Below are 26,113 nucleotides of genomic sequence, written 5' to 3'. Positions count from 1 at the left end.
CACTTCAGATGAAGCAAAATTTTATATCATATGCGAATTGTTGGTTTCAGGCGAAGGATAGCGGGTATCCGCCTGAGGGGGTTAAGCTTCTGCTCTTCCGTCCCGCCTCTCAACTGACTATTGGTTTCCATGTTCCTGAACATTATTGGTCTCTGTCATATTTTCATTTGTAACTGTGTAATAAGTTTGCTTCTACCACATCACTACTTACTGCTTTACATTCGTTAACTACTCTGACACTGACTTAATTCTTTCTAATATCTCTGTGGCTCATTTGGGTCCTCAATTTCCATTTGTCTCCTCTCATATGCGAGTACCACCCGTGTTAGTCCTTATCAACCCTCTCAATTGCCGTGTGTATGTGTGTATCTTCACCTAGTTGTGCTTGCGGGGATTGACCTCTGCTCTTTCGGCCAGCTTCTCAACTGTCAATCAACTTTTTTTTCCCACAGACACACACACCCAGGAAGCAGCCCGTAACAGCTGTCTGACTCCCAGAGGCCTATTTACTTCTGGGTAACAGGGGCATCCGGGTGAAAGGAACTCTGCTCATTTGTTTTCCGCCAACGCCGGAGATCGAACCCGGACCCTATGATTACGAGACCCAAGCGCTGTCCACTCAGCCACAGGCCCCCACTGTGTGTGTGTGTGTGTGTGTGTGTGTGTGTGTGTGTCTGTGTGTATTTACTATTTGTATCTGCAGAATCGAGCTATTAGCTCTAAATTATAATTCTGATGATTGTATTTTCAGAGTGGTCGTGATATCATGACAATAACAATCAAAACGGATAACAAACAATCAAGTTGATATCATTGGTTGATAAATGTATCCTTTTTTCCAAAATAAAGAATAAGCACAGAAAATGACGTAGTTTTAGTTCACAATCCTAAAATGATATGCAAATTGCATGAGCGTCTCATTCAATGGAGTCGAGCGACCTTGACCATCCCAGAGTGGGTTCTCGCACGCAAACTAATGCAGTGCTTTTTTTTTTATCTCTAATGCAATGCATTACAGTCCGCAGCAATTGTATAAGCAAAATGCATTTGCGTGCGAAGCGGGCTTCCAGCCTCGGGAAAATGGCTGACTCCCTCACTCGACAACCCAAACTTGTGGATACACGCACACGGACCGGTTGTCAACACTCGCATCTTTACGAGGATTCAACGGCAGTTTTATCCATGGAGGCTAGTGGTCCCTGGTGGAGGCTGGTGGTCCCTGGTGGTGGCTGGAGGTCCCTGGCGGAAGATGGTGGTCCCTGGTGGTGGCTGGAGGTCCCTGGTGGAGGCTGGTGGTCCCTGGTGGAGGCTGGAGGTCCCTGGTGGAGGCTGGTGGTCCCTGGTGGAGGCTGGAGGTCCCTGGTGGAGGCTGGTGGTCCCTGGTGGAGGCTGGTGGTCCCTGGTGGAGGCTGAAGGTCCCTGGTGGAGGCTGGTGGTCCCTGGTGGAGGCTGAAGGTCCCTGGTGGAGGCTGGTGGTCCCTGGTGGAGGCTGGAGGTCCCTGGTGGAGGCTGGAGGTCCCTGGTGGAGGCTGGAGGTCCCTGGTGGAGGCTGGAGGTCCCTGGTGGAGGCTGAAGGTCCCTGGTGGAGGCTGGTAGCAATATTTGTTGTTTTCTACCACTGACGTGGCCAAACATTTACAATGCTAATGAACATATATACATATTCTTTTGTCCTGCATGGACAGGGTTAGAGGTCTGCTAAACATATAGTTCAATGATTTATTGAATAATCAACCAAAGAAGGTGATTGTAGTGCTTTTAAAATGCTAATCTAACTCACATACAAAAAAACAAATACATAGATTTACATCTGACCTAATTAATAGTTTTCGAGGTGTCTTTTTACATAGTGTCATTAATGTGTGTTTACAAAGGTGAAATGCAATTCTGACAAGCTATTATATATATATATATATATATATATATATATATATATATATATATATATATATATATATATATATATATATATATATATATATATATATATATATATATATATAAAGGGGGGGGTGGTAGGAGAAGCGAACACTCTTACGTATTCAGAGTTAAATGGCAAGTTTTTCCCTGAATGCTATGTGTTATCTTCTCTGAGGCTGTGGGTCCCTGTAATTGTACCAGAGGTGGTACCCTCCTATATATATATATATATATATATATATATATATATATATATATATATATATATATATATATATATATATATATATATATATATATATATATATATATATATATATATCCTTCAGTTTAATTGTTATTAAACAATTAAACTGAAGGTGATTAAGAGCTTTTACAAGCTCAGGTTATAGTTACATCACATATATTGTATAACTGATACATTGAATATAGTCAATCTTGGGTACAAGTCCAATATATCATCAGTGTTCCAGTATTCGTATAGTATTTACAGAGTTCAGCATACTTCAGCCCAGGAAGGCGAAAGTCAGTCAATATGTGCATGTTTTCACTTTCACAAAGTTGACACATGGTGTATTGGACACGTTCACAAAGTTGACACATAATATATTCAACATTTGGGTTTTGAGAAAGCTGCCAGATACGCTTATATCCCAGGCGTATTCTGGCCACTATAACATCAATTGCCGAGTTGTTGCTCTATTAGTTCCATATATGAATATCTCCTCTTGATATTTATCATATTGTTTAGTGCTACAACTTTCAGGTCTTTGAGAATTTGTTAGGTCGGTAAGATTGTCATTAGATATTTGCTTAAATATTCTCATTGTCACTACTAATGAAACACCCATATCAATTTCAACTACTGGTGGTTACTGGTAGCCTGTGGTAGATCCTCGAGGTCCCTAGTGGCCTCTGGGGTTCCCCTCGTGGTCCCTGGTGGCCTCTGGGGGTCCCCTCATGGTCTCTAGTGGCCTCTGGGGGTCCCCTCGTGGTCCCTAGTGGCCTCTGGGGTCCCCTCGTTGTTCCTAGTGGCCTCTGGGGGTCCCCTCGTGGTCCCTAGTGGCCTCTGGGGGTCCCCTCATGGTCTCTAGTGGCCTCTGGGGGTCCCCTCGTGGTCCCTAATGGCCTCTGGGGGTCCCCTCGTGGTCCCTGGTGGAGGCTGTTCACCTGTGGTGGAGGCTGCTAACCTGTGGTGCTCCCTAAACTACAGAAAGGTTGGTAGTTTGTTGTGGTTCAAAGACCCGTGTGACTCACAGGGCATGCCACTTGGGCTGGACGGTAGAGCGACAGTCTCGCTTCATGCAGGTCGGCGTTCAATCCCCGACCGTCCAAGTGTTTGGGCACCATTCCTCCCCACCCCCTTCCCGTCCTATCCCAAATCCTTATCCTGACCCCCTTCCCAGGGCTATATAGTCGTAATGGCTTTGCGTTTTCCCCTTGATAACTCCTCCCTCCTTCTCAATACTCGTGTCGTGTCGCAGGGCATGATGCGTTGTGCTTTCTCCGACAGCCGTGGTTTGAATGTTAGTGGTGGTGGTTGTTAGTGGTGGTGGTTGTTAGTGGTGGTGGTTGTTAGTGGTGGTGGTGGTTAATGGTGGTGGTTGTTAGTGGTGGTGGTGGTTAGTGGTGGTGGTTGTTAGTGGTGGTGGTGGTTAGTGGTGGTGGTTGTTAGTGGTGGTGGTTGTTAGTGGTGGTGGTGGTTAGTGGTGGTGGTTGTTAGTGGTGGTGGTGGTTAGTGGTGGTGGTTGTTAGTGGTGGTGGTGGTTAGTGGTGGTGGTTGTTAGTGGTGGTGGTTGTTAGTGGTGGTGGTTGTTAGTGGTGGCGGTGGTTGTTAGTGGTAGTGGTGGTGGTGGTTGATAGTGGTGGCGGTGGTTGTTAGTGGTAGTGGTGGTGGTTATTAGTGGTGGTGGTTGATAGTGGTGGTGTTTGTGTGTGTTACAGGCATTGTTGAATCCTGGTAGGAGAACAGAATGGTTGCAGCGGGTGGTTGTGATGTTGAAGGTGGCTAGTGTTGGCGAGGGTAGGAGTGGTGAATGATTTGGGATTGATGTTAGAGGCAGGAAGAGTGGTGGGGGAGAGTAGCGAGGGTGAGGGGATATCCGGAGACCTGGTTCTGGTACCTGGGTTTCTGTGTCACTGTCTCTCTGCCCTCCTGTCTCTGTCTCTCTCTCTCTCTCTCTCTCTCTCTCTCTCTCTCTCTCTCTCTCTCTCTCTCTCTCTCTCTCTCTCTCTCTCTCTCTCTCTCTCTCTCTCTCTCTCTCGCTCTCTTATGCAATGCACATTACTGCATCGATTAATTGTTGCAACACGTGACTTGTAATCATCGCTGTGACCTTTACAGAACCATTTCCATCAAGCTACTCAGGTGCAGATATTTCCATCATTCCCTCCCTCCCGCCCTCTCTCTCTCCCTCTTTCGTCTCTCTCTCTCTCTCTCTCTCTCTCTCTCTCTCTCTCTCTCTCTCTCTCTCTCTCTCTCTCTCTCTCTCTCTCTCTCTCTCTCTCTCTCTCTCTCTCTCCCTCTATTCATCTCTATCTCTCCTTCTCTCATCCTCTCTTCCGATAAGAAATTTTAAGTCTCCATCCATTGGCCTTCCATCTAATACTTCATCGCTAACCTTCCCCTACCCTTATCCCCTATCCCCTATCCCTTGCAGGTGCTTTTACTGCGAATCTCTCTAGTCTTTCCTCAACGAGTCCACACCCGGTGACACTCTTCAGCTTCCCCAAGCCCTCTCTAGCGGGTCCTTGCACCCAGCCTCAACTTCAAACATGACCTCATACCCGACCTCTCTCCGTGTCGCTTGACACGAGTGGACAAAACGGATTTCTCATGTTTATTTTGGTCCGTCGGGTCCTGTCCTCAGCCTGCTTCATCTTTCAGGCCTCGGCGGGTGTCCGAGAGGAGATCGGGAGTGAGAGCTCGGCCCCTCGCCTTCCACAACTCTTAAGGAATTGGTCTATTTGCTGAGGTTATAGAAGTCCGAAATCGAGGCTTCTTGTTGGAATTGCAGCTGTGTGGGGTCTCCTGTTGATGGGAGGTCAGGTACCCTGGGAACATCCTCTCTATGAAATATATCTACCAAATGTTGAAATCTACCACATTCGAAGGCGGTAACCATTCGTGGACGGTAGGAATAGCAACTGCTACAGGGTCTTTTACCTGTTACGTCAGCTGATGGGAATTAATTTAGCCTGCACGAGACGAGAGTCAGGCCACGCGATGAGAAAGATTACGTATCTCCTTTTCTAAACCACTTTTCCCTAGCTCTGTTCCTTGCTTCCTTCATCTCGCATCGTCTACGTTCTCTCCCGCTTTCTCCATCTGGCATCTACAGCGATATCTCTCACTTTCTATACCTTTCAATCATCACGGTTTCCTATATTCCGGGACTAGACCGCAACTACGGACATATTGACAGCTTTTTCCTTATGAAAGAGTCCTTTTTTTTCCTGGGAAAGAGTGTATCCGCCAACTACTGGCATGCAACACAGTGTTATGAACACAATTTACTTTAAAGACTATATAAACCATTCGCAAATCGGCTGGATAAATAAAACACAAATTTCAACTCAATATCCAAATAGCCAACTTTGATTACTATCCAATATTAACAATGCATATCTTGCCCCTCCTAACGCTGGCTGTGTGTGTGTGTGTCTGGCAGTTGTGAACCATTTCAAGGAATCATCAAAAACAAAAATGATGCCAAAGCTGTCCCAAGTAACTTGCCCGGCAGAGTAGTGACTTTTGTGCTGTGTAACGGGGTAGTAAGAGGTTATACTATGGGGGAGAAACAGTAGTGGTTGAAATTGTTGTAATTGTAGAAGTAACGATAATAGATGGTCTTTACAGCTTGGCCTCAGCTAAATAGGGCGTTTAACCATACCAGGGTTCAGGGGTGATGTAGAGACTGGAAGGGGGGGTAGTCTCGATACCAGGGGCAAGGGGTGACCCAATACCAGGGACAGTTGGGGTATAGCTAGGGTCATAGGGGAGCTCCAGTACCAGACACACTAATCTACCCCCACCCCAGCACAAATATTATCCCCCCTCCCCCTCCCCCCCTCCCCCCACCAGCATACTAATCTATACGCCAGCAACCCCTCCCCCCCTTACCCCTATCCCCTCCCCCCCTCAGCACTCCACATCGCCAACGAAGCAATCAAACTACCATAAAACAATTCAGAATTCTGCAACTGTCCAACAATTTCTCGTTCATGAACGGCTAACTTTGCGTACCATTCACTATTGTCTGTTTACCAAAATACATCGCTCGAACGGCACAGCTATCCCAGTGATCAGGCAATTTGGGAAGGGGGGGTGAAAGAGGGGGATAAAAAAAAATATATGGCCGGTAGGGAGACAGAAATAAAAATATTGGGGATAGAAATATTGATATGGGTGGTTAAGATAAAAATATTTATACGGGGGGGGGGGGGGGAGGGGGAAAATAGTCGCAATAATGGGTGTGGTTAAGAGTAGTAATATCTTGGCCAATGTAGTAGTGGTAGTAATAGTAATATTGACGGGCGGAGGAGGGGGAATAATAGGGGGGTTGAACAAGAACTAAAATAGGGGAGGGACGTAAAATAGGGTGAGAGAAGTGAAGGCCTAAGTCCTGAAATCTTGAGAAAGGGTCTTGCAGGGTGACGCAAGGTCAGCCCTGTAGGCAGGTGTCAGCTGCAGTTTGGGAAGTTAAGTTACTAACACAGAAGCTGCCTCCGAAGGGAAAGAGAGGGGAAGGAGAGGGTGTGTGGGGAGAGGGAGAGAGGGAGAGAGAGAGAGAGAGAGAGAGAGAGAGAGAGAGAGAGAGAGAGAGAGAGAGAGAGAGAGAGAGAGAGAGAGAGAGAGAGAGAGAGAGAGAGAGAGAGAGAGAGGGGGGGGAGAGGGAGAGAGCGAGAGAAAGTGAGAGAAACCGCTAAGGAGAGCGGGGAGGGAAGGTAGGGAAGTTCCGACGTAGCGAAGTCAGCGCTCAGAACTTGTATAATGAGCCACTCTTAGTCTGGACGTTGATAATTTGACGACGACCGATAAGGGGAAATAAGGGAGGTGATTACTATGTAATTAGCGACGCAGGAGGAACAGGAAGGCACGAGGAGGAGAGGTAGGAGGAGAATAAGAAGAAAGAGCTGCAGGAAGAGCAGTAGGAGAAAGTACATGATGATTAGGCACGAGATCTGGCATATATGCAACACACGGTAGACGAAGAGAGCCAGAGAGGGAGTGAGAGAGGGGAGAAGAAGAGTGACAGAGAATGCCAGACATAGAGAGAGCAAGAGAGGGAGAAAGTGAGGCTCTAGGAGCCGGCTTCGGATGACCTGAGGAACGATAACAGCTCTTGCTTGCAGTTTCACTAGGTATTTCACTCGACAGCCCTAATGAACCCTAGTCTTTAAAAAAAAGGGAGGGAGAGAGAGAGAGAGAGAGAGAGAGAGAGAGAGAGAGAGAGAGAGAGAGAGAGAGAGAGAGAGAGAGAGAGAGAGAGAGAGAGAGAGAGAGAGAGAGAGAGAGAGAGAGAGAGAGAGAAAGAGAGAGAGGGAGGGAGAGAGCAAAAAAAAAGTGTTTGGTAGATCATGACAATGAGTGACAGCGTTACAAAAAGTACCAGAACAGGACGAGTGGGAATACTCTTCCCCAGCCGGATGGTGGGTATACCCTCCCCCAAGCCGGATGGTGGGTATACCCTTCCCCAGCCGGCTGATGGGGATACCTTCCCCCAGCCGGCTGGTGGGTATACCCTCCCCCAGCCAGATGGTGGGGATACCCTTCTCCAGCCGGATGGTGGGTATACCCTCCCCTAGCCGGCTGGTGGAGCACCATCGCTGGTAGGAAGGTGCAGGAGCGTAGAAATCAAATCTTTTATTTAAAAGGCTTGCGAGTGACTGGATTAAAGATAAAGAGAGGGGTGGAATAGAGAGCGAGAGAGAAGGGAGAAGGGAGAAATATTAGTGAGACGGGAGAAAGAGAAGGGAGAAGAGAGAAAGAGAGAAAGAGGATTTGAGTGCCGTCAATCAAAAATACGGAAGCTGAAGTTAGCGGATTTCCTGCTACCTTTTTTTCCCTCCATAAATGCTTTCTGACGCCTCAAACTTAATACTGTAAAAATATAAACATTCTAGGATAAAACTGTAAGAAAAATATTTTTTGAGGTATAAAAATATTATATTAAACCAGTTAAAAAGCTTATAAATAAAACGGTTGCAAACGTTTTTAAGATAACAGTAATAACCGTGTAAATAAAACACGAAGAACCGTGTAAATAAAACATTAACAAACGTGTAAATAAAGCAGTAAATTACAGCTACCTGCCCCCACCTGGTACTTGGTCAAGCTGTAACTAATGCCGTAAATATGCTACTCTGAGGGACGAATCAGAGATGTACACACACACACACACACACACATCACATTAGGGGGTGATGTGGTGGAGGCTGACTCCATACACAGTTTCAAGTGTAGATATGATAGAGCCCAATAGGCTCAGGAATCTGTACACCTGTTGATTGACGGTTGAGAGGCGGGACCAAAGAGCCAGAGCTCAACCCCCGCAAACACAACTAGGTGATTACAACTAGGTGAGTACACACACACACACACACACACACACACACACACACACACACACACACACACACACACACACACACACACACACACACATTCAGGTGGCTGGTGGCTGAGTGGACAGCGCTCTAGGCTGGTGGAACTAGGGACCGGGGTTCGATCCCCGCAGCCGGCGGAGACAGATGGGCAGAGTTTCCTTAACCCTGATGCCCCCTGTTATCTAGCAGAAAATAGGTACCTGGGAGTTAGACAGCTGTTACGGGATGCTTCTTTGGGAGGGGGGGAAGGGGGTGTGAAGAAAATTATAATAATAATAATAATAATAATAATAATAGTAACAGTTGATTGACAGTTGAGAGGCGGGGCAATAGGGCAGAGTTCAACCCATCAAGCACAACTAGGTGAATACAACTAGGTGAATACCCACACATACACACTCAATTCCTATCGCTTCTACATTATTAGTTTGACTAGTGTTACTATTCTAGTGTATCGTAATTCTTCGTGTTCTCTCTCTCTCTCTCTCTCTCTCTCTCTCTCTCTCTCTCTCTCTCTCTCTCTCTCTCTCTCTCTCTCTCTCTCTCTCTCTCTCTCTCTCTCTCTCTCTCTCTCTCTCTCTCTCTCTAATACTCCAGGTCCTCTCCTCATCCTACTCCTGCATCTTGCTCCCAAAAATGGACTCCAACAGTCGAGGATCAGAACAAGAGCGCTCGAGAAGCTTAACTGCAGGACGAAAATTTCTTAAATGTTCAGCAGGAGCTGAATTTTCATACTATAACTGGAGGGGGAAAGGGGAAGGTGTGGGGAGGAGGAGTGATGGGGGTGGGGATGGAAGGGTCTTGGGGTGGGGATGGAAGGGGTTCTGGGGAGAGGGCTGGGAGGGAAGTGTCGTGGGGTGGGGAGGACAGCTTAGGCTGGGATCCATGGACGTAATATTTGTAAAGGCAGCTTCAATAACTCCTGCCTCTTTCCCGCGGGCCGCCCGGAACCTAATCTCAAGGCAGAGGGGCTGCGCGCCAGGACACACCACAAGCCGGCTATGCAAGAGCTTCAAAGAACTGATTACTCCGCTGTAAAGTCTAGGACGAGAACTGGTTGGAAAATTTGCTAATGTTGGTTCAATGGACGCCAGGAGTGGTCTGCGTTTGAGCATGGTATTTGGTGGTAGTGGTGGTGGTGGTGGTAGTGAGAATGGTGGTGGTGATGGTGGTGGTGGTTATGGTGGCAGCGGCAGTGTTGTTGGTGGTTGCAGTAGTGGGAGAAGAGACATGAAGAGCAAAGTTAGTAAAATTAGCAGAGGAAACTTCGTAATACAACGCGTTAGGGAGGAAATACGAAGAAAGAAATACCAACCAAATGGCTAGACTTGGTCTCCACACAGATTAAGATGGACTAATCTTAGCATAGATTAAGATGAAATGTTTTCTCGAACCTGAAATGTTCGAAAAAAATCGAGACTGAAATGCCAAGCCGACCCAGTTACTATTTTCTTATTACTGGTCTTGATTACGTATCTGAAATGAAGACTTTGACAAAAGAATGAAAAGTGTGCAAGTCTGACATTCCATAAAGTTGAGTACCAGAAGGACAAAGAACTCCTAAATAAAATATCACGGGAAAAGAAACTCTGAGAAAATCATGCAAACTTGGAGTTCATAACATATGCACTCATAACAGCAAGCAATCAAGCTTCTCAGAGTGAAGGAAGTTGGAGAAAAAATAAAGTATGCGAATAACTCTATATAATTTTTTAGGAACTTTTCAAGCTAGAACTAGAGCTGTATGTTAGATTTATGATTTCTAAAGGAACCAACACGTCTAACAGGAAAAAGACTGACTAAAATATAACACGAACACACACACACACACACACACACACACACACACACACACACACTAACTATGGTGATAGGAGTATATATATATTATCACCAAGTATAACACACTAGGTGATAGGAGACCAAAGGGACAGTACACAATGAAGGGGAACTGCCTACCTGTGACGACGCGAGAAAGAGACCTGGGCGTGGACGTAACACCTAATCTATCTCCTGAAGCACATATAAATAGGATAACGACAGCAGTGTACTCTACACTGGCAAAAGTTAGAATATCATTCAGAAGCCTAAGTAAGGAGGCATTTAGGGCGCTTTACACTGCCTATGTGAGGCCAGTCTTAGAGTATGCCGCCTCATCATGTAGTCCCACAGCTGAAGAAGCATATAAGGAAACTGGAAAAAGGTTCAGAGGTTTGCAACGAGACTCGTCCCACAGTTACGATGGATGGAGTATGAAGAGCGCCTAAAGGAACTGTTCCTTACGACACTAGAAAAAAGAAGGGAGAGGGGGGACATGATAGGGACGTATAAAATTCTCAGGGGGATTGACAGAGTGGACATAGACGAAATGTTCACACGGAATAGTAATAGAACGAGGGGACATGGATGGAAGCTGAGAACTCAGATGAGTCACAGAGATGTTAGGTTGTTTTCTTTTAGCGTGAGAGTAGTGGAAAAATGGAATGCACTTAAGGAACAGGTTGTGGATGCAAATACTATTCATAATTTTAAAACTAGGTATGATAGGGGAATAGGACCGTAGTCATTGCTGTAAACAATCGATGCTCGAAAGGCGGGATCCAAGAGTCAATGCTCGATCCTGCAGACACATATAGGTGAGGACAAATAGGTGAGTACACACACACACACACACTCACACACACACACACACACACACACACACACACACACACACACACACACACACACACACACACACACACACACACACACACTCTCCTAAATTATAATCTTATAAACAAGAATTCCATCACCTGTTTACAAAAGTAGGCATTTGCATACTAATTTGACATTTATCGCCAGATCTTGACAGAATGCCATACACATACTTTATATATATATGGTGCGGAAAATCAGCAGTGACAATGGGAAAGATGGAGCAATTACGAAGAAGTTTTGAGAGAAAAAGCTAGAAACAGTAAGACAAAGAAAACAAATGGATTAATTGTATTTTCCATTTAAGTGTAAAGCGGGCAGGAGAAGCACGCTTTCTGCACGTCCCTCCCTGCTCCTGCATCCTGATGACGCCCTTCCAATAACCAGGGACCATGTGCATCCATATGTAGATCACGATGCTGCCTCCTGGCCAGAGAGAGAGAGAGAGAGAGAGAGAGAGAGAGAGAGAGAGAGAGAGAGAGAGAGAGAGAGAGAGAGAGAGAGAGAGAGAGAGAGAGAGAGAGAGAGAGAGACGGAAATCTCCGCCTGGAATATGGAACAGTGTGACAGCATCTCGTCTGGGCTGCAACTGCTGTTGCTGAACTGCTCCTATCTTGATCTTTATTGGACAAAAGAATAATAAAGAGTCAATGAATAAAGCAGATAGCAACGAGAGAGTAAGAACATTTGTGCAAGGCAGGTGTGAAGGACATGTGTGAAAATGTGTGTAGAAGACAAGGTGAATACTTCATACTCACGACATACCCTTCATATCCCTCCACATCCCTATAAATCCCTATAATAGCCTCACATCCCCCCAGAAAATACTCAACAAACACCACAAATTCCCCACAAACCCCAATCAATCCCTCACATTCCCCCATACATTTCAAATTAGTTCGAAAATAGTGTTGTCGATCTGTAAAACAAGTTACCAAGTATCATTAGAGAAACAGGCTGGCGACTGAATAAATTGATGTAAAAACTGCATTTATGACAGATTGTATGAACATTAATTGGGTCCAAGATATGCTAGCGCAGTTGTCACGAGTGAGGAAATTATATTCAATGTATATAAATTACGACCTTTAAGATACAAATCAATTCAATGCAACAACCCCAATTTCAGGCGATTCAACATGGCTTAAAAATGTCACGAAATCAGGAGGAAAAAAACTACGTATGGAAAAAAAGGGGCGTCTTTGTTTACACAAAACAACGAGACATTGGAATAAATTGTCATCCAATGTAGCATGCACAAAACACAAAATTCCAAGAAGCAAAAGGGGGAGGGTTAAATATTTCGAGACAGTAATGGAATACAAAGGACAGCACCACCTTAAGTTATTGATTTTTGTTTGTGTGTGTGTATACGTATTTAGTTGTGATCTGCGTGAGAGAGCTGCTGATTCTCAGTTTCATTGAGAATTGGCTCGCAGTTGGAGGGAAGGAAATGTTTATGTTAAAATCTAAATCAAATCTGTAAAACGTTTCCAAAAATAAGAGTGAAATGTCCCTTAACGTGGTAGGATAAAATATTAGATGTAGTTGTATTACTTGTACTAGAGGTCGCTAGTTATAGTAAGACAAATATAATCATGATTATTGTTTCTTTTTTCTTTTTTCTTTCTTTGCCAAAAACCTTTTTTCTGGTCTGCCCAAAAACGAATTTACAGTATAGGAGTAATTGTTATTTCCATAGACACTAATTATGTCGAAAACCAAAATGTAATGTTATGCCCCTCCTTCTCCCCCCCCCCCTTTACCCTGTCCCTCCCTCACTTTCTCCATCTTCGTCTCTCAATTCCCTCCGTCTTTCCATCCCTCCCTTCCTCCCTCACTATCGTCCCTCTCCCTCCCTCTCCCCGGTCCCTATCGTCCCTCTCCCTCCCAAAGCATCTGACCTCCAACAAGCAGACATTATATATGTTTAATATATATTATAAATATTTTATATTAATAAATAATCAAATATATATTAATAATTAAATATATATTAATAAATAAATATTAAATATATATTAATATATGTTTTATATATTAATACTGAAAATTAATATTTTAACACGTTGAGATGCATTACAGATCACACAAACTGCACTAACATATCACTTGCAAAAATTACTAAAATCTCCGCCTAACCACTTGGGCTGGACGGTAGAGCGACGGTCTCGCTTCATGCAGGTCGGCGATCAATTCCCAACCTTCCAAGTGATTGAGCACCATTCCTTCCCCCCGTCCCATCCCAAATCCTTATCCTGACCCCCCTTCCAAGTGCTATATAGTAGTTATGGCTTGTCGCTTCCCTCTGATAATTCCTTTCCCTCTCAATGTATAAAAAATATTATGAATTATTTTATAGAGAAAATATTCTGATACCTGATACTTCTTAACTTCCTTCCATCATCTCCTGAGAGGTGTTCTCAAGCCTAGCACACAGCCATCTCCTGGACCTATTGGTATCATAGTCAGATATATCCCAATTAATGGATGGTTGTCGTGGCTCCTTTAGTAAACTTTAGATCGTAAATACCAATCGAGTATTAGTGAGATATTCTTCACTAGTCCACAAGCAACACTGCAAGAAAATAAAGTTGGAAATAATCTTTTTGCATTGTCATGAGTTTACCTTTCCCCAGAATGAGACTAAAAGCCTTGTTAGGACCCACTGACAGTTTTCTAAGGCAAGGTTGAGTGCTTTCTTGAATACTGATTTTCGAACCTCAACATATTCACGTAACGTCGAGCTTTAGAAAGTTGGTGCGCGCTTTACAAAGGTCAGCCTGGCCGATGTCGAACACCTTGAAGGACGATACAACACACAGTTTTAAGCATTACAATGATATAATTCCTCTTCCATACTTTTCAAATCAACTTTATCACGAAGTAATGCATCAGTTATGTCGAAACTCAAAGGTGCTGCCAGCAGCTTCCGGTCAAGAGGTATAATAGCTGAAGTTTCCAAAATATCAAGATTCACTGCAGTAATTACTGATTGAGTGCAATGATTTCACCTCTTAGAAAGGTTCAGGGGCCAGATTCACGAAAGCACTTACGAACCTGTACATCTTTTCTCAATCTTTGGCGGCTTTGTTTACAATTATTAAACAGTTAATGAGCTCCGAAGCACCAGGAGGCTGTTTATAACAATAACAACAGTTGATTGGGAAGTTTTCATGCTTGTAAACTATTTAATAAACGTAACCAAAACCGTCAAAGACTGAGGAAAGATGTACACGTTCGTAAGTGCTTTCGTGAATCTGGCCCCTGGCAGGTTGAGACCCAAAAACCTAACGCTGGAACGTCACATAGTGGAGACCTGCTGACAGAGACGTGTTCTCCTTAGTGTCATTGTCCAGGAGCTACATGTTGAGCTCTCTAGCCAATTTACTCGTAAACTTCTGAACAATTATGCATAAGAGAATAGGAGCAAGGTGTAAGTAGTAGTGCGTGCTAAACCACTACGACTATACAGCATTTGAGAGGATAAGAGTACACAGGATCTGGGATAGGATGGTTTGGCAACCATTTTGACCGTCGAGAACAGAACTCTAACCCGCAATAAGCGTTCTTGTCCCAGTACCAACCAATCTACATGGCTTGGTAAATCTCAAAACAGCACTTTCGAGTCTCTGCGGAAGGTCTGAGAAGTGCTCTCCGACGGTTTTCAGAACACATCTTCTTCGGTTGCGAAGCAATTTTGTTAAATCTAATCTTGCTTCCGTCTAATCTTCAGGCTTATAGGCCCGAGCTGCATGTCGCTGCTGTTTAACTTTTCCTGCTTCGAGGGGCTTATCAGTCCTCAGTTGCTTAGGTTGGATTATCGCGTCTGTGCTCATACTGCATCGTAAACTGGGTAAACAGTTTCCATGAGATGGTTGTATCATAACCCTAGTCAAAGGTGGAGGGAACGACTCTGTACCGTGTGTGTGTGTGTGTGTGTTTACTAGTTGTGTTTACTAGTTGTGTTTTTGCGGGGGTTGAGCTTTGCTCTTTCGGCCCGCCTCTCAACTGTCAATCAACTGTTTACTAACTACTTTATTTTTTTTTCTTTTTCCACACCACACACACACACACACCCCAGGAAGCAGCCCGTGACAGCTGACTAACTCCCAGGTACCTATTTACTGCTAGGTAACAGGGGCACTTAGGGTGAAAGAAACTTTGCCCATTTGTTTCTGCCTCGTGCGGGAATCGAACCCGTGCCACAGAATTACGAGTCTTGCGCGCTATCCACCAGGCTACGAGGCCCCTAGGTGTGTGTGTGTGTGTGCGTGTGTGTGTGTGTGTGTGTGTGTTTTCTCACTACGAGGTCTGAGGCATCATCTTTCGTTGGAATTTTATCTTCAATGGTAATTACCGTGTGTGAGTTCTCATTGCATTACCTTATTGCTCTTTTTTTTAGCATGGATTCCAATTTCCATACTGTTGCTGGAGGTCTTATTAGGTCTGCACTAACGGTATTTGCGTTGATTGGGGACACAGTTAAAGTTTACAAATCGGCGAGAAATCGCTAATTGTTCCAACAGCCAATGAAACTGGCGATTTGCCTTATCTCGCTGCATCGACTAAGTACGTTTGCCAAACAGGAGCACAATCTTCCAAGCCTTGATGGCGTCCGGAGCATCGAGATTACTGGACATCTTCATTAACATCTCTGTTGATTTGTGTGTATCAATGGTTCGTAGTGGCGGGGTACCACAGAACCGTGGGAGCGTGTTTCAAGGTGTTGGTGCTTTAATGGCGATTAACCGGTCGTTTAATGTCATTTATGAGGATGTCTTCGGCCAACTGTGAGTCTTGTGCTGCCTCATCATACCCAATGATCTGGAAGAATTTGTGCATGAACTTCTTCAGAGTCAGGGGTTTTCTGGAAGTGGAATAAATTAAAGTTAAGATGTTCCGGGAAATATTTACACGGATGCTGGAATGGGTAACCAAAAAAGTACACTTAAACCATTCCTGGTCTGTAAACAAACATTTGAGTTCGACGTTGGTACCATAACTAAGGCAGCACAGATTAGTATTCACACAAGCCACTCTCATCAAAATTAGATATGCAAATGTAACATACATATCGTTAATTTTTTTTTCATAATTACCCTAAATTTATAAGTATATATGCTCTAGCTAATAGGCCGAGTTGCCTAACAAACCGAACTTTTCAGAAATATTTAATATGTCCAAAATAATAGGGAATGATGACATTTTTCGTTGTATTACAATTTGATAAAGATTTTTTCTTGAGTGAAAGCTAAAGATTTTTTACCGAACCTTACGTAACTTAACCCAACCTAACCCAAGCTAACCTACCAAATGGAAGTCAGTAATTCATGCAGGCGAGGAGTCACAATAACGTGGCTGAAAAATATTGACCAAACCACACACTGGAAAGTGAAGGGACGACGACGTTTCGGTCCGTCCTGGACCATTATCAAGTCACAATCGACTTGAGAATGGTCCAGGACGGACCGAAACGTCGTCGTCCCTTCACTTTCAGTAATTCATGTTCCGAATATATTAATGCTGAAAGGAATGAATCTATTTGGAAAGAAAATACTTGATATCATAAAAATCACTACCTGTTAGATAAATAGAGCCTTGCTTACTAGGCAAAGTAGTGTGATTCTGATACGACTATTAAGAATGTTTGTACTTAGTTGTGGGCAGATGCTTAGGGCTAGTCTTCCCAAAATTTTCAGGATGATTAGTGATTGTATTCTGAGTGACGTAGGGTGGTGGGGATTGACCCCTCATCCCTACTTTATGATTGGCTCCTATTGCGACGAACCAGCGTGCTTAACACATTCAACAATATCGTCGGAAACGTTGATAGTGTGAGTCAGAGACCCCGGACACCGCCGGGGTGTTCTGTTTTATATTTTTATACAACATATCCACATATTAATCAGAATGTTTCTCTGTCAAAGGTCGGGAACCCGACGCTAGGTGCTAGCCTCTCGTAACTTTGAATGATATTTGGTTGCTCTATGGTGCTCAGACCAGTAACCAGTGGGTGCTCAGGGTCATTTACGGTGAAGACTGTGCGTTTGAAAAAGTTACAGTGAATAGGTGTGATGGGGAAGGTGTGGAAGCGGGTAACAGGGAGTGTGTGTGTGTGTGAGTGTGTGTGAGTGTGTGTGTGTGAGTGTGTGTGTGTGTGTGTGTGTGTGTGTGTGTGTGTGTGTGTGTGTGTGTGTGTGTGTGTGTGTGTGTGTGTGTGTGTGTGTGTGTGTGTGGTGACCCAGACATCGCAGGGTTCTCCATAAATAACCTAAATAATATAACAGCGACGACCCATTTCATTTGCTCGGCAAATATTTAATTACAGATATGTTTGATCGTTTAACATTTCACAGATTTGCAAAAAATGAAATACAATCCCTATAATATTTTTCGACTTTTTGTATACAATGGAAGTGAAGGAAATAGATACTCTCCCCAATACATGGGTATAATATTTGTGTGTATGAGTTAGTACTCGCCAAATGTGTTTGCGGGAGTTGATCTTTAGCTCTTTGGTCCCGCCTCACAATTATCAAACAAATTTCCATGGTTCTGTAATTTTTATTACAGCTACGTCTTAAAACTGCGTTTTGGAGTCTGTCTCCACGATTTCACTTTTTAGTGCATTTCATATTTTAACTACTCTGAAAATCTTTATTCGTATGTAGACAGTCAAAGTGTAATCAAAACTTTGACACCCAACCCACATGTCTGAAAATAAACAAAGTGATGACGTTTCGGGCCGTTTTGGACCAATATCGCGCAAAGAAAGTATATAGTATACAATAGAAGTAAGGGCAGTAGAACATCTGGTTGCAATTCTTTTTAATCATGTCATAGCGCAGTCGATTAAGGCAGCGTCTGGGATGCTCTCGGACGTAGATTCGAACCCTCACCACGGCCCTTGTGGATTTGTTCAGTATACAATAGAACTTAATTAGAGATTAAGAAAATTACAGACGACCTAATGGCGAAGAAAACGAGGTGAAAGGTGCAAAATAAATCGTAATATAATGGAAACAAACCAAAGCATATAAGGGGTTCAAGCAAAGCCAGATTAACGTTTAAGAGGGTTAGACCTATTATGTAGTGAGAAGGGGCAAGAACCAGCAGCAATAACAATCTGTCTCCTGCCTCTACTCTTCACAGACGCCGTCTTGTCGACTCAGACCTCATACACAACATACCCAACAGGAACCTCAGATCTGAGGCTGTTGACTCCTGCCCTTCAAAGAACATAGTTAATTGCTCTAACCTTCTTAAGCGCGAGATCTTGCCTTAGCTTTAGCTCTCTTTTCTCTTTTATCTTCGCTATTATGCCTACTGTACTTTTCTTAATTCCTATTATGCCTGTGGTTAACTTATAAATAAATATAAATATTAATAAATAAATATAAATATTAATAAATAAATATAAATATTTATAAATATAAATAATAATAAATAAATATTAATAATAATAAATAAATATTAATAATAATAAATAAATATTAATAATAATGAATATAAATAATAATAAATGTAAATAATAATAAATAAATGTAAATAATAATAAATAAATGTAAATAATAATAAATAAATGAAAATATCGATTTTCTCTAGCTTCTTTCTCATTACGTTAAATAAACTCTGGTTTCCCTTCAAAACCCGTAAATACTTCGTACTCTTTGTTACCTCTTTTTTCACACGACTTGATGATGTTATCCCTTGCTCAGATTACCCTTGCTAAGTAGTCTGATCTTGTCTGTCCTCTCTGAGAACTTTTCATGGGGTAATCATGTCTCCCTTTAGTTCTGGGACTAGTCTGGTGGTATATTTCTAAACATTTATGGCACTTCTATTTTGTCTTAGAATTCCTTGCTGAAGGTGCATATTCCAGTACTGGTCCGATATGAAGTATATACGGTGTGTGTGTGTGTGTGTGTGTGTGTGTGTGTGTGTGTGTGTGTGTGTGTGTGTGTGTGTGTGTGTGTGTGTGTGTGTGTGTGTGTGTGTGTACGTACGCACTTACACGTGAAGAAAGAATTCAAGCCATATTTATTCACATATTTGTATGTCCATCACATCCGTACACCCTCAACATAGCTATATGCAAAATTATTGAAAAAAAAAATATTCGTGTATAGAAAAACGCAGCGAGCGACGCATTTGTTACACCGAGTTTGTTTTGATTCAGAACATATCCCGTAGATCCCATTCATGAGGTGCGGCGCACTATGAATGAACGCTTCGATAAATATGTGTGTGTGTGTGTGTGTGTGTGTGTGTGTGTGTGTGTGTGTGTGTGTGTGTGTGTGTGTGTGTTTGATATTGTTTATTCTCTTTCCCTCAAGTTTTTGGCCGCTCTCGTTATTGCTGTGACCTGCAGCCTACTGGGATGAGTATTACATGTATCCTTTAACATCCGGCCCACAGTCTAATGAGTATACACACACACACCCATGAGGCAATAAGTCTCACTCTTTGTGAATACATCTGAAACGGTTAACATCTTGAGGTGCTACTGAAAACCACATCTTTCTCTTACTTTCAGACGTGCAGTATTTTGCTTATCAATAATTAGCATTATGTTATAAAATGGCCATTCCGAAAGAAGGATTCCAACTCAACAGTGAATATAGGAGAGGAAAGCTTTGTCTGAGCTCAAAACACAACGCCACATTAACGGTTCTTGAATGACAGGAGATCAAAGATAATGGTTTTTTTTTTTTTTTTTTTTTTTTTTTTTTTTTTTTTTTTTTTTTGAGATATATACAAGAGTTGTTACATTCTTGTACAGCCACTAGTACGCGTAGCGTTTCGGGCAAGTCCTTAATCCTATGGTCCCTGGAATACGATCCCCTGCCGCGAAGAATCGTTTTTTCATCCAAGTACACATTTTACTGTTGCGTTAAACAGAGGCTACAGTTAAGGAATTGCGCCCAGTAAATCCTCCCCGGCCAGGATACGAACCCATGACATAGCGCTCGCGGAACGCCAGGCGAGTGTCTTACCACTACACCACGGAGACTGCTGACTTTAACAGAGTGGCTCTCTCTTCCCCACTACAGAATGGGAAAAAGAGTCAGTGTAGCATCAGATACTTCAGATTAGCGAGTAACTGTCTAAAGGGTAACTATCAGAAGAGTGACTATACCCAGTGTGACTTTGTAGCTCTTGTAAAGGATACGACGACAGGCTGAGAGCTGGGACAGAAGGACAGGCTGAGAGCTGGGACAGGAGAGCAGGATAAGAGCATTATTATCCGCGCTTCCCTGCTGGATAGTCAAGCCTCCTACCTGTCCTGTTAGTCTGAGCTTGTTCGTACCCTGCTGGAATTTTTGGCGGTGTCCGTTTCCCGCTTTGTTTTCTTTCTGCAACAAAATCCGACTTTTTCACCCCAGCTTATTTGGATCGTATGACTTGTTCCTGCTCTACTGAACTGAGCGACTTTGTTCCAGCCCTCTTGGAGAGCACACATGAACCCTAGAGTAGTTGTCTGCAATTATGTAATTATCGTTTCTACCCCGCTGGAGAGTGGAGCGAGTTGACTGGACAGAGGAAACAGTCGCTCGGTGTAACGAAGAGGGGGTTCCTTTGGCCAAGAATCAAGACAAATATCGTCTCTCGAAACTTGCCGAGAAAAGGTTGGAAATGTTGGGAAAGAATGCCTTCCCTCGTGCATTCCAAGCGACGCGCTCTCACCCATCTGTTCATAGATGGAATTGATATTTCCAGGAGGACAAGTGAAGACAAACATGGCTGTTTTCTTCTCTCTATAAACCTACCCCTCTCAACCCCCTTCTTATCCTTCTGCCCCCCGTCTCACCCTCTCCCCATCCATCACCCTCTCCCCATCCATCACCCTCTCCCCATCCATCACCCTCTCCCCATCCATCAGCCTCTCTCCCACTCCCATCAATGCCGTATGTTCTTATCTACATTAATTTTTTTCACAACATCTTCCTCTCTTCCCATTTCAATTTCCCTGCACCCTCCCCTAGTCTTTTTGTCCAACCATTTTTGTTGGGCGGTCTCGCCTCATGTAGGTTGGCGTTCAATCCTTGACCGTCCAAGTGGTTAGCCATCATTCGTTTCCCCCCCATCCCATCCCATCCCAAATCCTTATCATGACCCTTTCCAAGGGCTATATAGTCACAACGGCTCGGCGCTTTTTCCCTGATAATTCCTTCCCTTCCCAAGCGGATGTCCCACACCTGGATTCCGTCGTCACTGCGTCAGTATGCCACGGGGGCCCTGTTTAACTAAGTTATCCCAGTTCTTGATCGAGAGAAAACATAAAGAGATAATTAAAGTGTGTTTTGGATCAGCAAGAATTGTGGGTTTCCGTTTCCTTGGAGGGAAACGGTAAAGAGTTTACCAAGGGACGTGGTTAGGGGTCTGTTATGTTTCATCCCTTTCCCCCCTTTCTGAACTTTATTCTCACCTGAGGACCACTTACAACCACCGTCTCACATGTGGTCCCCTACAACCACTTTCTCTCCTGTGGACCCTTGTAAGAAAACAGATCGAGCTAGCAAGATTGATAGCAGCCCATTACTGCGAAAAAATCTACATTCAAACGTCACAAGCCCGGCATTGTTATTCTCAGTTAAAGCTGCATGTAAATGATAGCTGGAGACATTCCGTTCACACTCATAAATGGATCTTACTTTGTCAGAGTATAATACACTACCCAGTGATGGCCATACCACACATCTGAAAGCGAAGAAGCGACGACGGTTTCGATCCGTCCTGGACCCTTATCAAGTCGTGTAAATACAAGACTTGATAACGGTCCAGGATGGACCGAAACGTTGTCTTTTTTTTATTTTCTGACGTGTGGTTTGGTCATCATATGTTCGGCCACGTCATTGTGACTCCTTGTCTGCACGAAACACATCATTAGGTTCATGAACTTGATTTTCACCAATGGTTTCCATGGGGTGTATGGTGCCCCGATTGGGAACCAATAACCTCCGGTGACCTCAGAAGGGATATGCAAAGGCTTCGTCTCCTCGACAATGGATATTTAAAAGAAACGAAGAAAAACTCGTGTACACAAGTAATGTTAAAGAAATTTAAATAAATATTTACCGAAAATAATAGTAAGAGGTAGATGTATGTGTGAGAGAGGGAGGTGAAGGGGAGAGGGAAGAATGAGAGAGGGGGAAGAGAGGGAGGGGAGAGATAGGAGAGGGGGGAGATTGAGAGGGTGAGAGATGAGAGAGAAAGGAAACAAATCAAGTAGACGACTCCACAGACCAACAGCTCGCTTTAATCAGTGCTTCAAACTTGTCTAGAGGATTTTCCAACCTGTGGAAACAGTGATCGACGTCTGGCAGTGGATAAGACTCATTTAAGATAAACAGAGAAAATCAAAATTTACTCTGAACAAGAGAGAGTGGCTATCCAGTAAATAATGAAGAGACTGACACAAAGCTCAACTCTCGCAATACAACCAGCTCTAAGCTTCGTAGCAATATATCAGTCTTAAATCTTTACAGGGAAATAATGACCCACAATTCCAACACCGGAAATTATTTTGCGGGGTCTTCAATCACCACTGAACTACAGCCTACATATTGCAACATATTTAGAGGAAATACACGCGGTTGCAAGCTTTAATTCATTATCCACCTGGTCCAGTACTTTGTCCCTCTTCAGACCATGGTCTTCTAAATCTCCAATTGACAATCAATTATCAATGATTATAGGATGGACTGATACGTCATCACTTTCATATGATGCAACTAGGGTAATTTGTTCTCAGACACGCCATTTTGACTTATGAGCCCCTCCGAAACACTAACAGTTCAGACTGAGTTGCAAGTAGCCCCATTATCAACTTTTGTGAACTTTCAACTTAACCACACCCTCTGCAACAATGCCAAGTATTGCATCACTAACCTCAGCTTCGTCCTGAACTACGTAAGCTGTTGCAATGATCACGGGGCAGATCTGACAAGGTGGCACTGTAACTAAAGCTCCTGCTATCACAGTCGCAAACGTCATACTATACTGACATCAACCGGCACGATATCAAGTGTCAGACGTCCACGGGAGAGGGTATCAGGTAGAGGGGAATCTGTCGAAGCAAAAGTTGGATATGCAAAATCAAATGTTTACAGACATCTCGCCACATACCAAGAAATATATGAGAACTACTCACAGTGGTGGTGTAGAACTACCCTCACACATCGGCTACCTGGCTATCCTAAAATCACCTACGTTGTTGTTGTTTAAGATTCGCTACTTGGAACAAAAAGTTCCAAGTAGCACGGGCTATGGTGAGCTCGTAGTGGACTTACCTGGCACAGGAGCGGGGCTGTAACTTGGATCACCTACGATTGATTGATTGATGAAGATTAAGCCACCCAAGAGGTGGCACGGGCATGAATAGCCCGTAAGTGGTGGCCCTTTCGAGCCATTACCAGTATCAAAAGATGATACTGGAGATCTGTGGAGGCGCAACTGCACCCTGCGTGACGGGAGATGTCTCCCGGACCAAGTGGTGACCAAATGGTAGAATCACCTACGCTCTGCAGGTGATTTTATACCACCTGGGCATCCCACCATGCCCAGTGGTGGGAGGGAGGTGGTGGTAATGACTGGTAGTGGTTGGATGTAGATGGTGGTAACTATTAGTAATGGTGGTGAAAATAAACGGTAGTATTAGAGGTTATGCCTCGTAGTGTAGGTGACAGTGACTGGCAATAATGGGATTAACCCCCATTACTGCCACCTATCACCACTGGAAGGTGGGTGGAAATGATTGGTAGTGGTAATAACGCAATGGTGCCTTAAGGAAGTGGGTGACTGGTTGGAGTGTGAAATTAGTGGTGAGGGATGACACCAGACGACCACTCTGGTAATCAATCAACCCGTTCTCCTAATTTGCCACTCCATAAAAGAAATGCATCTATTTAACCCAACCAGAAACGTACTAACCCCCGCATCCCACCTAACCTGACGAGGTCGATGCGTAAGAAACCTATACATTACCGTGCTTGTTTTGTCCTTTTTAACACGTTGAATTTGAATCGTACTGGTCCATTGCGTAAGAAATCCGACGTATTAAGTGATAGGGCGGGGGTTATTCAGTAACAGTACTTCAGGGTGGGGTTAAAATTACTATTATTTTGTTCATGCAACAGTCGCAAGAGACGAGAGCACTGTCGTTCACAGTAGATAGTGAAGAAATTAAAGACCAGTCGAACCAACATTGAGTGTCCTCACCTGTCAGACCAATTAGCACCATAGACAGGAGCCAGCTGTGTGTCTGGCTCTGTCTATGGTGTTTATGAGGTATTATTGACTGTGTATGAGGTATTAATGACTGTGTATGAGGTATTATTGACTGTGTATGAGGTATTATTGACTGTGTATGAGGTATTAATGACTGTGTATGAGGTATTATTGACTGTGTATGAGGTATTAATGACTGTGTATGAGGTATTATTGACTGTGTATGATGTATTAATGACTGTGTATGAGGTATTATTGACTGTGTATGAGGTATTATTGACTGTGTATGATGTATTAATGACTGTGTATGATGTATTAATGACTGTGTGTGATGTATTAATGACTGTGTGTGATGCATTAATGACTGTGTATGAGGTATTAATGACTGTGTATGAGGTATTAATGACTGTGTATGAGGTATTAATGACTGTTTGAGGTATTATTGACTGAGTATGAGGTATTAATGACTGTGTATGATGTATTAATGACTGTTTGAGGTATTAAGGACTGTTTATGAGGCATTAATGACTGTTTATGAGGCATTACTGACTGTTTATGAGGCATTAATGACTGTTTATGAGGCATTAATGACTGTTTATGAGGCATTAATGACTGTTTATGAGGCATTAATGACTGTTTAAGAAATATTAATTACTGTGAGACATTAATGACTGTTTATTAGGTAATAATGACTGTGTATGAGGCACTAATGACTGTGTATGAGGTATTAATGACTGTGTATGAGGTATTAATGACTGTGTATGAGGTATTAATGACTGTTTGAGGTATTATTGACTGAGTATGAGGTATTAATGACTGTGTATGATGTATTAATGACTGTTTGAGGTATTAAGGACTGTTTATGAGGCATTAATGACTGTTTATGAGGCATTACTGACTGTTTATGAGGCATTAATGACTGTTTATGAGGCATTAATGACTGTTTATGAGGCATTAATGACTGTTTATGAGGCATTAATGACTGTTTAAGAAATATTAATTACTGTGAGACATTAATGACTGTTTATTAGGTTAATAATGACTGTGTATGAGGCACTAATGACTGTGTATGAGGTATTAATGACTGTGTATGAGGTATTAATGACTGTTTGAGGTATTATTGACTGAGTATGAGGTATTAATGACTGTGTATGATGTATTAATGACTGTTTGAGGTATTAAGGACTGTTTATGAGGCATTAATGACTGTTTATGAGGCATTAATGACTGTTTATGAGGCATTAATGACTGTTTAGGAGGCATTAATGGACGGTTTAAGAAAATATTAATTACTGTGAGACATTAATGACTGTTTATTAGGTAATAATGACTGTGTATGAGGCACTAATGACTGTGTATGAGGTATTAATGACTGTGTATGAGGTATTAATGACTGTTTGAGGTATTATTGACTGAGTATGAGGTATTAATGACTGTGTATGATGTATTAATGACTGTTTGAGGTATTAAGGACTGTTTATGAGGCATTAATGACTGTGTATGAGGTATTAATGGACTGTTTATGAGTTATTAATGACTGTTTATGAGTTATTAATGACTGTTTATGAGTTATTAATGACTGTTTATGAGTTATCAATGACTGTTTATGAGTTATTAATGACTAGTCGAAGTGACTGTTACCACAAAAACAACA

The sequence above is a fragment of the Procambarus clarkii genome, chromosome 51, assembly GCF_040958095.1.
Source record: "Procambarus clarkii isolate CNS0578487 chromosome 51, FALCON_Pclarkii_2.0, whole genome shotgun sequence".
Classification (NCBI taxonomy): domain Eukaryota; kingdom Metazoa; phylum Arthropoda; class Malacostraca; order Decapoda; family Cambaridae; genus Procambarus; species Procambarus clarkii.
Note: the sequence above shows the minus strand (reverse complement) of the source record.